The sequence below is a fragment of the Ambystoma mexicanum genome, chromosome 6p (genome assembly GCF_040938575.1).
Source record: "Ambystoma mexicanum isolate Mex_15411 chromosome 6p, UKY_AmexF1_1, whole genome shotgun sequence".
Taxonomy (NCBI): domain Eukaryota; kingdom Metazoa; phylum Chordata; class Amphibia; order Caudata; family Ambystomatidae; genus Ambystoma; species Ambystoma mexicanum.
This window is the reverse complement of record NC_090935.1, coordinates 25,816,509-25,830,524: the sequence shown is the minus strand read 5'-3', so window position 1 is coordinate 25,830,524 and position 14,016 is coordinate 25,816,509. Positions and strand designations below refer to the sequence as shown.

At 50.0% G+C, this 14,016-nt stretch overlaps 1 protein-coding gene across 3 annotated transcripts in view; it reads left to right on the top strand.

The window, feature by feature from the left end:
- The window catches only part of LOC138511166 (zinc finger protein 436-like), a 224,563-nt gene that overhangs the window by 54,909 nt on the left and 155,638 nt on the right, over nt 1–14,016 (top strand). The gene's annotated exons all lie outside the window — the stretch shown is intronic.

Genomic DNA, 14,016 nt, shown 5'->3' with positions numbered 1-14,016 from the left:
GGATGTCTTTGTAGCAGGACCGCTCCAACAGCGAAGTTGGAGGCATCTGCTTCGATGACATACGGCATCTCATCGTTAGGATGACGCAAAACAGGGGCTGTACTAAACGCTGTCTTCAAGCACTCAAATGCTGTCGATGCCTCTTGATCCCAAAGGAAAGGTATCTTGGCACTGGTCAGATGTGTCAATGGGGCCGTGACCTGTGAAAACTGTGGAATAAAGCGCCGATAAAAATTGGCGAACCCCAAAAACCGCTGAAGGGACTTCAAATCATGAGGTTGTTTCCAGTTCTGAATAGCCTTCACTTTGCCCGAATCCATGTGTATACCTGCATTGCTGATTACGTATCCCAGGAACTCCATGTTATTCCGGTGAAACGAGCATTTTTCGGCTTTGGCGTACAGGTGATTACGTGACAAACGCAATAGTACTTCGCGGACATGCGAGACATGTTCCTTCAGATCGTCCGAGAAGATCAGGATATCGTCTAGGTAAACCCAGACCGAGATGCCAACCAGATCGCCAAACACGTTGTCCATAAACCGTTGGAAGACGGCCGGGGCATTACACAACCCGAAGGGCATTACCCTGTATTCGTAGTGTCCAAAGGGCGTTTTGAATGCCGTCTTCCACTCGTCGCCCTCTTTGATTCTAACCAGGTGGTAGGCTCCCCGGAGATCCAATTTAGTGAAGATCTTGGCCGAACGTAAGGACTCCATGATGTCCCGAATCAAAGGTAATGGGTACCTGTCCTTGAGTGTTATGTCGTTCAATTGACGGTAATCGATACAGGGCCGCAGGGTCCCCTCTTTCTTTTTGACAAAGAACAACGGAAAACCGGCGGAGGATCTGGAGGGTACGATGTAACCCTTCTTAGAACATCATCCAGATAATCCCGGAGTACTTGTTTTTCAGACTGAGTTAGAGAGTATAACTTCCCATGAGGAATCACAGCACCAGGGATCAGGTCTATGGGGCAGTCAAATGACCGATGAGGAGGAAGAGGTATTTCTCCGGGTTCCGAAAACACGGTACAAAAGTCGGCGTAAACATTCGGAATCTGGGACAGGGAACATAAGGCAGACGAGTCCTCTCCCGGGATTAGAGGGACCAAGGTTGTAGACTTCAAGGAGGTGTTGTGGCAGCAACATTCACGGAGGCAAAAGGCAGAAACAAATTTCAAAGTACGGGACTCCCAATCGATTGTAGGATTGTGTCGCAAAAGCCAAGGCAGTCCCAAAACCACAGGATACGATGGTGACTTGATGACGTCGAGGGCTATCTTTTCTTCATGCCCCTTGACCTGTAACAGCATGCCGATGGTATGCAACCGAATGGGACCGGAAGCTAAGGGTGTACCATCGATGACCTCTACCGGTATAACCGTTCTTCTGGTAAATAAAGGCATACCAAGGTTGATGGCGAATGTCTCGTCAATATAGTTCCCGGAGGCCCCACAATCTAATAGACCATGGACATCGATCCTTTTATCAAGCCACTTCAAAGTGATCACTAGATTCATCAAGACGGCAGGCTGCATTGGGGGCAGTTGTAACCCAGGGCTGGAAAGGTCTGAAAGCAAGAAAGGACCTGTCGTAGCCTTTCCCTTAGACAACAGGTCTTCTAGTTTCCCCCTTTCTTGATAGGACGTAGAGGGCAGGTTCCCAGGAAATGTCCAGCGCCTCCGCAGTATAAACACAGTCGCAGACTTCTCCTGCGCTTCTTCTCCTCTTCCGATAGCGGGCCCTTTACAGCTCCTAGTTGCATTGGTTCTTGGGTAACATCCGAAGGTGTTGATATCCCAGTAGGATGAGTCAGTGGTCTGAGGTTTCCCTTTTCAAACCGACGTCTCTCTCCTTTTCTCTCGGCCAACCTCTGGTCTATCCTCAGAACTTGTTCAATAAGTTTCTGTAGATCATCAGGTTCCGGTATGTGCAACAATTCATCTTTGTATTCTTCTCTTAATCCCCGGCGAAACAAGGTTTTTTGCGTTACTTCTGGCCATAAGGAGTCAGTTGCCAATTGACGGAAACGGCTGATGTAAGAAATGATGTCGGTATTGGCTTGTTGTAGATCCATCCGTTGATTCTGCGCTGCAGAGGCTAGATTGGGGGATTGAAACACATCCAAGAATGCTTTCTCGAAGGCTAAAAAATCGTTCAGGATTGGGTTATTAGTAACGACCAATGGAGTCGCCCAGGCAAGAGCGTTACCAGATAAGTTGCCCAATATGTATCCGATCTTGGCCTTGTCATTGGTAAAGTGTGATGAACGGAAGAGAAAGTGTATGCGGCAATGATTACAGAATTCACCCACACGGCGGGGATCTCCATCGAACTTGATGGGAGCTGTGTGAGCCATGGGACCTTCAGGTTGTGGAATGGCACCAGTGTTCTGAGTCACCATTTGGCGTAAGGCTACATTTTCCTGACGGAGTGCCGCCATCTCGGCACGAAGCGCTTGAAGTTCGTTACGAAGACCCGGATCCTCTTCCATCGTAAAGTCCGAGGAGTCAGAAGACAGGCGTCTCAATCTGTTGTAAATAGCGTCACGAGAACGCTGCGTACCTGTTCGTCCGGTTGGATTCCTTGGTGATGAGGCCAGGCTGTCGGATGACCCGGAGAGATGTGACGGATGGCGCGGGGAACCAGCCCAACACCAGCCCGAATGGAACCGGATTGGAGGTGAACCGGCTCCCAACGCCACGGGTTGGCTCACCCCTGATTGAGTGGCGTCAGGACAGTGCAAGCACTGGCAGGGGGAGCCTCTGAGTTGATGGTCCGGGGTCCTTGGTGGGATTCCGATGGTAGGCAGGTCCGGGGACTGGAAGCTGAACGGTCCCTCCAGGGACGAAGACAAGGAAGCAAGAAGAGCAGGCCGGTCAGGAGGAAGTACGGAACAAGAGGGGAAGCTCAGAGCGGATAGGAACTGGAAGGACTGGGCAGAGACTAGAACCAAGGAGGGCGAGCGGGATTTCTGGAGCTGAAGGAAGGGGAAGAAGGAATGAGGAAGGACAAGGCGAAGGGCAGGGGTTCCCCAGGCAGAACAAGGGAAGTGGAGGGCAGGGGTTCCCCAGGCAGAACAAGGGAAGGTGGAGGGCAGAGGTCCCCCAGGCAGAACAAGGGAAATAAGCAAGGCAGCAAAGACACGATCCGAACAAACCGCGTTGAGACGCGGTTTGGAAAAGGATCAGGGCTCCTTAAATAGGCCCGCCAGCACCTGGGAGGCCTGTAACGCAAGCCGTGCCGTCTCCCCGGCAACGGACACCCCACAACGAGGCTTGAGCCGCACGCCCTCCCGAACCGAGCATCCTGCGCACTGCGCATGCGCGGAGCGCGGAGAGCGGGCGCCCGCGCATGCGCGAAGCAGTGCGCGTAGGAGACCCGGAAGCGCCAGGGACCCAGGACACCCCCGGACCTCGGAGCCGAAAACGAGGATACAGCCTCCAGGACGGGGAGCGCCGTAGCGGGTAAGGGGACCTCAGGATGGGCGGCGTGACAAAAGCACTGCACCGGGCCACAGAAGAACATTTAAGAAGCGATTCAGTATTTGGGGCAATACAACCATCTTGAGGAGAGATACCTTGCCAGTGAGGGTGATGGGCAACGTAGCCCAAGAGAGCAGTTTCGGCCTGAGTTGTTGCAAGTAGGTCCCGAAGTTCTGTTCATAAAGCAAATCGTCGCCTTGTGTTAGGGAGAATTTTCATTCAATGGCTAATTTCCCTTAACTAGTGAGTCCCCCAGCAGCTTTGCTGGATTTTCAGAGTTATTTGTTCTACTTGGTAAGAGTGTGAGCTTTTCCCCCCACTCTTACCCATGTTTTGCCATGTGTATTTCATCTGTTTTTGTGATTGTGGAGTACACCACTTCAGTAGCCCCCTTCTTTTGTGTGTTACACATCACCTTCAGTGCAGTGACACTGGGTTGTCTTTTAGACTTCCCACCGACTCTATTTCTGGGGCTGACTACTGTCCCCCAGAAAAGGGTAAAGTTGCCATTAACTTTACCTAGTCATTTAACCACAGATCCAGTACGCCCCATTTTACATGGAGTACTGGAAAGGGTTACTCCTTACCCCTTTTTATCTGTACCTCCTAGTGCCTTGTTTTTGCACATTTAGACTTGGCTGGTGGCAGTGATATCTACCCTAACTTTTCGACCGCTTTTATAGTATATAAACGTGGCACTGTTTTGGGCTATTATATTAGCCGCGAACATAAACCCGCTTGACCAAATACTCTTTCTTTTGGCTCCGGTCAGGTTTAGTTGCCATTTCTTTTTGGTAAAGTCGTTCTTGTGCTTTACTTTGCGTGGCAAACCCAGGTTGCCTCCTTTGTTCACTGTCTTTTGGCACCCTCCTCTAGGCGCATGGGTGTCTAGGTGGGCTGAATGTGAGGGAGGGTGTATTCACCCACTGCACAGGGTATCCTAGGAAACCCAAGTCGCACTTTGCCATGATTGGCTGAGGTGGTTGTCCGGGCTGGACAACCCCCCTTGCGTGATTGACAGCAAGGCTGTGTGAATGGGGGATTTTCTCATAAAAGGCAGGACTCTTGGGCTGGAAGTCAGTCGCCAATGGAACTACAAGGAACCGAAGAGAAGCGGAGAAGAAGACGGCTGCTGCTACTACCCCGTCCCGGTGAAGCCCTGCTGCAGTCCTGAGCTATCTACCCTTCGACGACCAGAGAAGATCCAGTCTGGAGTCTTCTTCCCTTGAGCCTGGTGGGATCAACCAGCTCATCTTTCACGGCCAGAGGATCCTCTTCGTGGTCGAAATCGCTGCACACTGCTGTAGTGGTCCGGATAGCCACCTGAAGAGCCTCCTGTTTTAAAGGAGCGTACCTTTTTATTCACCGTCGCTGCTGCTGGCTTCGTCCCTGTGTGGTGCAGACCCCTCCAGACGTTAGTCCTTCTCGTCCCCACGACCGAAGCTCCAGGAACCGTGAGTCTGCAGGAAACTACTGCCGTGGCACCAGCTTCTCCCTTGAATAAGGTACTGTGTTCTGCTTTGAGGAACTAGGATGAACCCCTTTTCTCCTCTTCCAAGGCTTTTTCTTATCTTCCCACCTTCTAATAACTTTTAATTCCTCTGTTGACAATATCGAAGTACTCCTGGCAACGTTGAATCTTGAACTGTCCGACTGTGTGATCCTCGACAACAGGAACCCGGTTCCACTTTACAATGGCTCCGGCCTATTGACCATTGTATTTCTGTCATTGAGTGTTCTCTGATTCTGTCTGCCCTAACAAAAGTATTGCCTATGATTTTTGTCCCCAACTCTCTCTGGTTAACTCGGGTGCTAAGTGTGTTTTTGCCCCGGTAACATTTCTTGCCGCGGATACGCGTATCTTTAGTAAGACCGAACTGTCATTACTGTCAAAAAGTGTTGCATATGTATTCCCTTTTGTTTCACAACACCGGTCTGTTAATACTTAGGGTACTTACCTTGAGTTATACTGTACCAAGTGAATTGGTTGTGTGTAGTGTATTTTACGTGTGGTTTTGAATTTATAGAAGTGTTGTGTATTATAACGGATGGTTTAAAAATAAATGTACTTATATTTTGTACCTGAAACTTTGAGTCAGTGTTTGCTTGAGTCACAGTAATTGTGGTCCCTTTGTTTAATCTCTGCTACTGCTCATTTGTTCTGGAGATGAGCCTGGCTGCTCCGCTACTGCTACCACTTTAACAGTGTAGTACAGGCTTGTACCAAAGGTGAACTTGTATTACCACTTGTAGTCTTAATTGTGTGTAGTGGTCCCTAAGGGCACTGCACATGATTCTGCCTAACACCTTGTGATTGAGATATTTTGTATTTCCATAGGGGCCCACGCGAATCCCATGAGGTCCACTGGGGCTGTGGTAGCATGTTCAAGGGGATAAGCTCAGCATTAGCCCGGTTAAACCGGAGACTGGATAAAGAGCCAGATTAAGAGACGTCATGCATAACGGGTTTGAGATTCTGTTCAGGTTCTCTGACATATACTAATGCATCGTCTGCATAGATGGAAATAATCTCGAGTGAACCAGACCGCCGTATCACCCTGTGAGAGTATTTGTTGTAGTAAATAAGTGGGGAAAAGGGGCACCCCTGTCTGGTCCCCCTGTAAATATCAAACGGTCGTGAGAGGCGGGTTGTCATATAGCAGCTGTATCCAAGTCACAAAGAGGAGACCGAAATTGCACCTCTCAAGGACTGCCCAGAGGAAGCGCCAAGAAACGGAATCAAAGGCCTTCTGCACAGCCAGCATAGCAGCCACAGCGTGCACCCCAGGGTCAATTTATTTGGGCCAGGACATTGAATAATCGCTGCAGATTAAGGGCCGTGGAGCGGCCAGGGACGAATCCGGGTTGGTCAGTATGAATTGGGTGTACCATATATGGGGCAAGACGGATGGCAAGCACCTTAGCGAATATCTTAACATCGCAGTTGATCAGCGATAGGGGGCGATATGAGGCACAGTCTCTGCAACTTATCCAGAACAGGACTGCAAGACTTGTCCTTGGCCTCAAGCCCAGGGATCGTATCGCTCCAGGACTGAAATCTCTGCACTGGCTCCCAGTGGCTGTGAGGATTAAGTTCAAAACCCTATGCATTGTCCACAAGGCCTTCTGGGGCCTGGAGCCGCAATACCTTCAACTCTCGCTTCCCAAATATCATCTTTCTCGAGCTCTACGCTCATCCGCCTCCAACTCCCTCAGTGTCAGTCGCTTCTCCAAGCAACGAGTTGGTGGTAGATCTCTCTCTTCGGCAGGGGCCTGCATCTGGAACAACCTTCCTGCCTCCCTGAAACTTGAAGAGAACCATCTCCGGTTCTGGAAGCACTTCAAAACCTTCCTCTTTGCTTCTGCTTTCTACTGGTCGCCTTTATGTGGAGCTCCTCGAGAGACATTGCCAAATAGTTTCTTCGACCTTTGGTCGTTTGTTATTAATACCAATAACGTAGATCCCTCCCTCGACGCAGAGCTGTTTCTCCGCCGAGCAAGATCTTCGACGGAAGGACGAACGGAGGGGATCCTTCGGCGCTGCCGAACACGTGGCCAGGCCTTGCTGGCCATACACAGTAGGGAGAGTGGGGTTTTGTGGCCTTTCTTTCTTTTCTTTAAGAATGCCTTTCTCTTTCCCCTCCATCTCTTTCGAGGTCGTAGTCACACTTATTGCCCTCAGCTATGGAGAGGACGCCATTTAGGTTTTGCCCGCTTTGCAAAGGTAAATTACCTGGAAGGATAAGCACAAACGGTGCAACCGTTGCTTACCCCTCGATCACCAGGAGGACGGCTGTGCGGCCTGTAAATTACTAAAGCCCAAAACTCTAAAAGACCGTAGGGTCAAAAGGTGGACGGCCTACGCCATGTCTAGGCCTGACTCCTCGCCCACTGCCGAGTGTGACGAGGACAGTGACAACACGGCCCCCGTAACGGAGGCTGTAGACCTTTCAAAGGAGCGTTCACGCTCCTCCTCCTCGTCCGTCCCCGGCCCCGACAAGCCCTGCTCACGCCCAGCTTATGGGGATGTACACCCCGGCAACAAGGACGCACACGCAAAAACACCAAAGCACATACCCCCTGGCACGCATTCATCGAAGACGAAGGCAGCCATAGCGCCAACGAGGACGCCGGGCCCACCGGCGTTTTCCGTCGACCGTAAGGGTCGTCAGCCCTCCCCGCTTCCGCAACAGGCGTCTGGGCATTCTAAAAATGAGGGCGCTAACACCAAAACCTCTGGCGACGCGCATCGCAAGAGCGCTCACGTTGCCAACAAGGACTCGACGGGCAAGGACTCGACGGGCAAGGACTCGACGGGCAAGGACTGGACGGGCAAGGACTCGACGTTACATAGTGCGACGGCGACTGATCCCTCGGAAGAGGGAATGATCGCCGAAAGCCTCGCGCGCATAGCATCTAAGGACGGCCAGAGACGTACGGCGAGTGAGACGCCGAAAACCGCGCACAAGGCCAAAGATACGCCGAAAGCACCGGAAAACAGATCAGGCCAGTTCCCAACGCCGACAGAAGGCCCTAGCCAGCGAGAAGGCTACTCAGAAGGCGAAGGCTCTCTTTCTTCGACGTTATGGGACAGAACCAGACAATTACAGGAGGAAGAAACTCCTTTTTCATTCCCAGACCGTCCTGGCCGACCTCAGTGGACCTTTGAAAGGTTCCAGACCTGTATGGATAAACTAGACAGGTTCATGCCCATCCCAGAAGACAGGACACCCAAGAGACCAAGGGAGGCACCCCTGGGGAGTCCAAGGGCTAAATACCAGAAGTTTTATAACCCCATACAGGAGGACCCCATACAGGAGGACATACACTCTCACAATCCCACTGAGGAAGATACCTTCTTCCAGGAGGAAGATGAGTTCACCTATGTTGAAGACCAACAAGAAGAGGAAGGTTTTCACTAGGAAACTAACCTATGTGAGGAGGTATTCCAGGAGGACACAGGCGAGGGCGACCCAAATCCCTGGCAGTCACCGGTTAGGTCGACGGACACAGGTAGTAGCAGTATAGTCATCAGGTCTACCGAAACTACACCAGTCAGGAACCCTTCGCCTGTCAATGATATACCCACCTTCAATGCACTGCTGAAGAAGGCAGCAGCACATTTCGAAATTGAAACTGGGGCAGTCACCCCAGACACCGATTTTGTGGAGAGGATTATCAAGGAAAAACCCCCCACTAGCCAAATTATACCCATCCTCGCCTCAGTTAAGAGACGTATTACACCTTCTCTTTCCACTCCTGCATTGGTGAGAGGGGTCAATCTGAGGATTGAGAAACTGTTTTCTCCCTCTCAATCAGACCCATTCTATATTAAGGGTCACTCAATCCCGGACTCCCTGGTCGTGACCAACACCAGGAAAAGGGCAGGAGTCCCACTATCTACAAGCGAGGCACCCCCAGATAAAGAGGGGAAGAAGCTGTACGCCCTAGCCAAGAGAATCACCACCTCTGCAGCATTCTCTACCAGAATCGCCAATAATAATACCCTATTGGCAAGCTACGCCGATGCTCAATGGGCTAAGCTCAAACAGGACATCGAAGAAGTTCCCGAACCCCTAAGGACTCGTTTGCTACCTACAGTTAACGAGGGCTCTCTAGTCAATCAAAGCATTGTCAAGAATACCCTCGATGCAGCAGAGACGGTTGGCCGCACTCTGGTGCAAGGAATTTTACTGAAGCGTCACGTCTGGCTTCGCAATTCCGGATTTAAAGCGGAAACACAAGCATCCCTTATTAATAAACCCATAGAGGAGTCCAACCTCTTTGGGAGAGCAGTGGATGATGCGCTGGAGAACGCGGAGAAAGAATTTGACACAATAAAGACCTTAGACCAAATTTCAAAACCCCGTAACAGGCGGGGATTTGGTAATAAGTGCTTTTTTCGTGGACAACGCCAGCAACAAAACCAACAGTATTCTGCCAGCAACTACCAGGGTAATAGCGGTCAGTACAATCAGAGGGGTCAACGCCTAGGCAAAGGAAGAGGCCGGGGTTCCACCCCCAGATGCTGCCAAGCCACCAACACCACCAAGTGACGCGAAGATTCGCGTCCCCTCCCATGCAACGCCGGTCGGGGGCCGGTTAACATCCTTTCTTCCAGCATGGGAGGGAATAACGTCAGACCGCTGATTACTTTCCACCGTAGCCCGCGGCTACTGTATAGAGTTCACCATTTCCCCAACATACAGACCCCCGAGGGGACGCCGCATGACACCAGAACACCTCGCCATCCTTCTCCAAGAAGTGGACCAACTGTTGGAAAAAGGAGCCATAGAGGTCGTGCCTCCATCTCAGGTAATGGAAGGTATTTATTCAGTGTACTTCCTTGTACCCAAAAAGGATCTAACCATGCGCCCTGTATTAGATCTGCGCCCAGCGAACAAGTTTGTCAAACCCCAAAAGTTTTGTATGGTGACTTTACAGGAAGTGATCCCACTGCTATCACAGGGAGATTACATGACAACATTGGTCATGAAAGATGCATACTTCCATATTTTAATGTTGCCAGCGCACAGAAAATACCTCAGGTTCATGATAGAGGGCAAACACTACCAGTTCAGAGTGCTACCCTTCGGCAAAGCATCTGCACCAAGGGTATTCACAAAAGTACTGGCAGTGGCAGCGGCCCACCTGCCCAGGTTATCCATCCCAGTATACCCTTACCTCGATGACTGGCTCATAACAGGGGATTCTTACGAGACATGCTTCTCAAACACCCAATAGACTGTAGACCTTTTGTTCCAACTGGGCTTCTCCATCAATGAGAAGTCCAGCTTAGACCCCAGCCAAGTCAAACAATTCCTAGGGGCTCTAATTCGAACAAAGGACGGCCTTGTCTTCCCCTCCAACGAGAGGGTCCAAAACATGCTGTTTCAGGTCACCCAATATGTGGCAGGTCGAGAGGTGACGGTGCGCAAAGCGATGCGCTTTCTAGGAATGATGGCGTTGTGTATTTACTTGGTACCTCACGCGCGCCTGCGCATGCGCCCAATGCAAGAGTGGCTCACCAGCCAGTGGTGTCAGGCCAGCGGACAATGGGATGATCTAGTGGTGGTCTCGCAGGCTTTGGTTCTCTCGCTACGGTGGTGGAAAAAGGAAAACCTGGTAATAGGAAAACCCTTTGCCACACCCACGGTGGAGGCCACTCTAACCACGGACGCATCCCTCACAGGATGTGGGGGCTCACCTATCCCATCAGACTGCTCACGGAGTGTGGACTCCGAGCGTAGCATCCAAGCACATAAACCTACTGGAGCTACTGGCGGTGTTCAAAGCACTAAAAGCCTTCCAGGAACACCTACAAGGGAAGACAGTGATGGTCCTTACAGACAACACCACAGCCATGTACTACATCAACAAGCAGGGGGGCACCCACTCTCCAGGACTGTCCAAGCTGACCCAGAATATATGGAAGTGGGCTCTCAGACACATGTTCCTACTGTCACGACACGTACCAGGGGAACTCGATCTGCTAGCAGACGAACTCCGCAGAGACTTACCCCTGCCCGAAGAGTATGAATGGCGATTGCACGAAGACATCGTTTTAGACGTCTTCACGCAATGGGGATTCACGGAAATAGACCTGTTCGCAACTCTGGAGAACTCACAATGCCAAAGTTACGCCTCCAGGTACCCCCAGAACCAGTCCAAGGGGAATGGTCTGTCGATTCAGTGGTCAGGGAAATTTGTCTACGCCTTTCCCCCCCGACTCCCCTTCTCAACAAAGTTGTGCACAAGATGCACCAGGAACAAGTTACCATGATACTAGTGGCCCCAATGTGGGCCCGGCAGCCATGGTTCGCGCACTTGATGGAGATGTACCTATCTCCCCCAGTGAAACTTCCCTGCCCGTACAACATGCTGTCACAAGACAAGGGCAAGACACTGCATCCATGCCCCCAGAACATGAACTTAGCAGCCTGGCTCCTGAGATCATAGAATTTGGACATCTACAACTCCCGCAGAGATGTATGGACATCCTCAGGGAAGCCAGAAAACCTAATACTCGCCACTGCTATTCTAGCAAGTGGAGAAGATTTGTCATCTGGTGTAGAGGTAAGAGCATCAACCCGGTTGACTGCTCCCCCACACATATTGTTCTGTACTTGACCCATTTACTGGATTCAGGTCTAGTGTTCAATTCCATTAAAGTCCGCCTGGCGGCACTTTCTGCATACACCACTTCCCAACTTAAAGTGTCGTGGTGGAAGATACCAGTTATCAAGGCCTTCATGAAGGAGGTAAAGAGAATACACTCTCCGATAGCAAACCCAGCTCCCGGATGGGACTTAAATGTGGTACTTTCTAGACTCATGGGCTCGCCCTTTGAACCCATGCACAAGGCAACTCTTAAAGACCTCACTCTTAAGACTGCTTTCCTAATAGCTATCACCTCCATTAGGAGAGTAAGTGAACTACTGGCTCTTTCTGTTCTAGACCCCTTCGTAACAGTTCACAAAGATAAAGTGGTTCTACGCACACACCCAAGGTTTGCACCGAAATTCATCTCGAAATTCCATGTAAACCAGTCAATAGAACTACCAACGTTCTTTTAAAACCCTTCCAACTTGGGAGAAAAAAGTCTGCATACACTGAATGTACGCAGAGCTGTCATGTTTTACATGGAAAGAACCAGGCCACTGAGAAAGACTAATCAGTTCTTTGTCTCGGTGGCAGCAGGAAGAGAAGGAGATGCAGTTTCAAAGTCCACTATATCTAGATGGATTGTTCAATGCATCACTCTCTGTTTCTCTCTTGCTAAGAGAGAACTACCCTTCAAGCCAAGAGCACATTCTACTCGAGGCACTGGGGCTTCCATAGCTTTCATTGCAAATGTTCCTCTTGAGTCGATCTGCAAAGCGGCTACCTGGAGTTCTGTGCACACCTTTACAAAACACTACTGTCTAGATGCACACTCTAAATCTGACTCCCAGGTGGGACAGGCAGTATTAAGACATCTTTTATCTACTGTTCCTTCTCATAACCCACCGCCAACTCTGGGTACTGCTCGCTAATCTATGCACAGCATTTGATTCTAAGCAGATTAACAAACATCAGAAGACAATGCATTACTTACCGTAAAAGCATTTCTGATGGTTGTATCTGCTTAGATTCACATGCGCCCACCCTTCCTCCCCGCTCGGATGGAAGGAACATAGACATCTTTCTACATCTCTCTCTCTTCTGTACTCACTCATGTATAGAAGGCTCCCTCAGGGCAGAAAAATACAAACAGAGGGACCTCGACGCGTGAGGGATTGTGGGTACAACGCACGTCACTATAGGGATAGTGTTAGAGACACGCCTTGTTGACGTCCCCTTTTTGACTACGAAAAACAAAATGCAATACTCTGCAGTGACCACTGGATGTCGGACCTATGCACAGCATGTGAATCTAAGCAGATACAACCATCAGAAATGCTTTTACGGTAAGTAATGCATTGTTTCTCTCTCCCTCTCCCTCTCCCTCTCCCTCTCCCTCTCCCTCTCCCTCTCCCTCTCCCTCTCCCTCTCCCTCTCCCTCTCCCTCTCCCTCTCCCTCTCCCTCTCCCTCTCCCTCTCCCTCTCCCTCTCCCTCTCCCTCTCCCTCTCCCTCTCCCTCTCCCTCTCCCTCTCCCTCTCCCTCTCCCTCTCCCTCTCCCTCTCCCTCTCCCTCTCTCTCTCTCTCTCTCTCTCCCTCTCTCTCTCTCCCCCTCTCTCTCTCCCCCTCTCTCTCTCCCCCTCTCTCTCTCCCCCTCTCTCTCCCCCTCTCCGCCTGCCTGCCTGCCCACTGATATCACTTCCACTGCTGCACAAACACCCAGAAAAATCTTCATCAAACAGAAAACAACCCATGTGGAATAAGGGTAGCAGTGTTGCTAGGGCTCATCTAACCAAAGTAGCCAAAACATTTGGGCTGCAGCAATTGCACATAACCTGCAATCTTGGGGTGGCATAAGGAACTCTGTGCAACAGGTACTTGCTTAGGATGGCTACAAATCCTCCCTCACATGGAACGTGGAGCAGTTCTGTTCTTTTCCATGTTTAAAACCAGATTGAAGATGTGCTCTATAAAGTGTCGCTTGGCAATCTTTTTTTTTCCTTTCTCCGCTGATTTAAATGATGACGTATGGGTGAGTTTTGTTTCATGTATTATTGTTTTGTGTTATTTTAATTAAGTGGCGATTATCGAAGCTAAATTGCATTTTGTAAGTTGTTTGGTCTTTATAGATAAAATAGGCTGCAGTATGGCTTCTGGCTAGAGCCGTATTGCGGATGTTGCATTATTCTGCAAGCTAATTAACATAGTTTCCCTCACCAACCGCGTTCACAAGCAGTTATTTAGCCTGCCCTATCCATTAGTGAAGCAAAGGCATTACTCAAATGAAAGTTTGTGCAAACATTTTGTACTGTTTACACTTTAATCTCGATAATATATTTATACAAATGCATTTCACTTATTGATATACTTGTAAAAATGCGCTGTTGGAAGTGTTATTCAAGTATAAATTAACCAAGTATCTTTACAA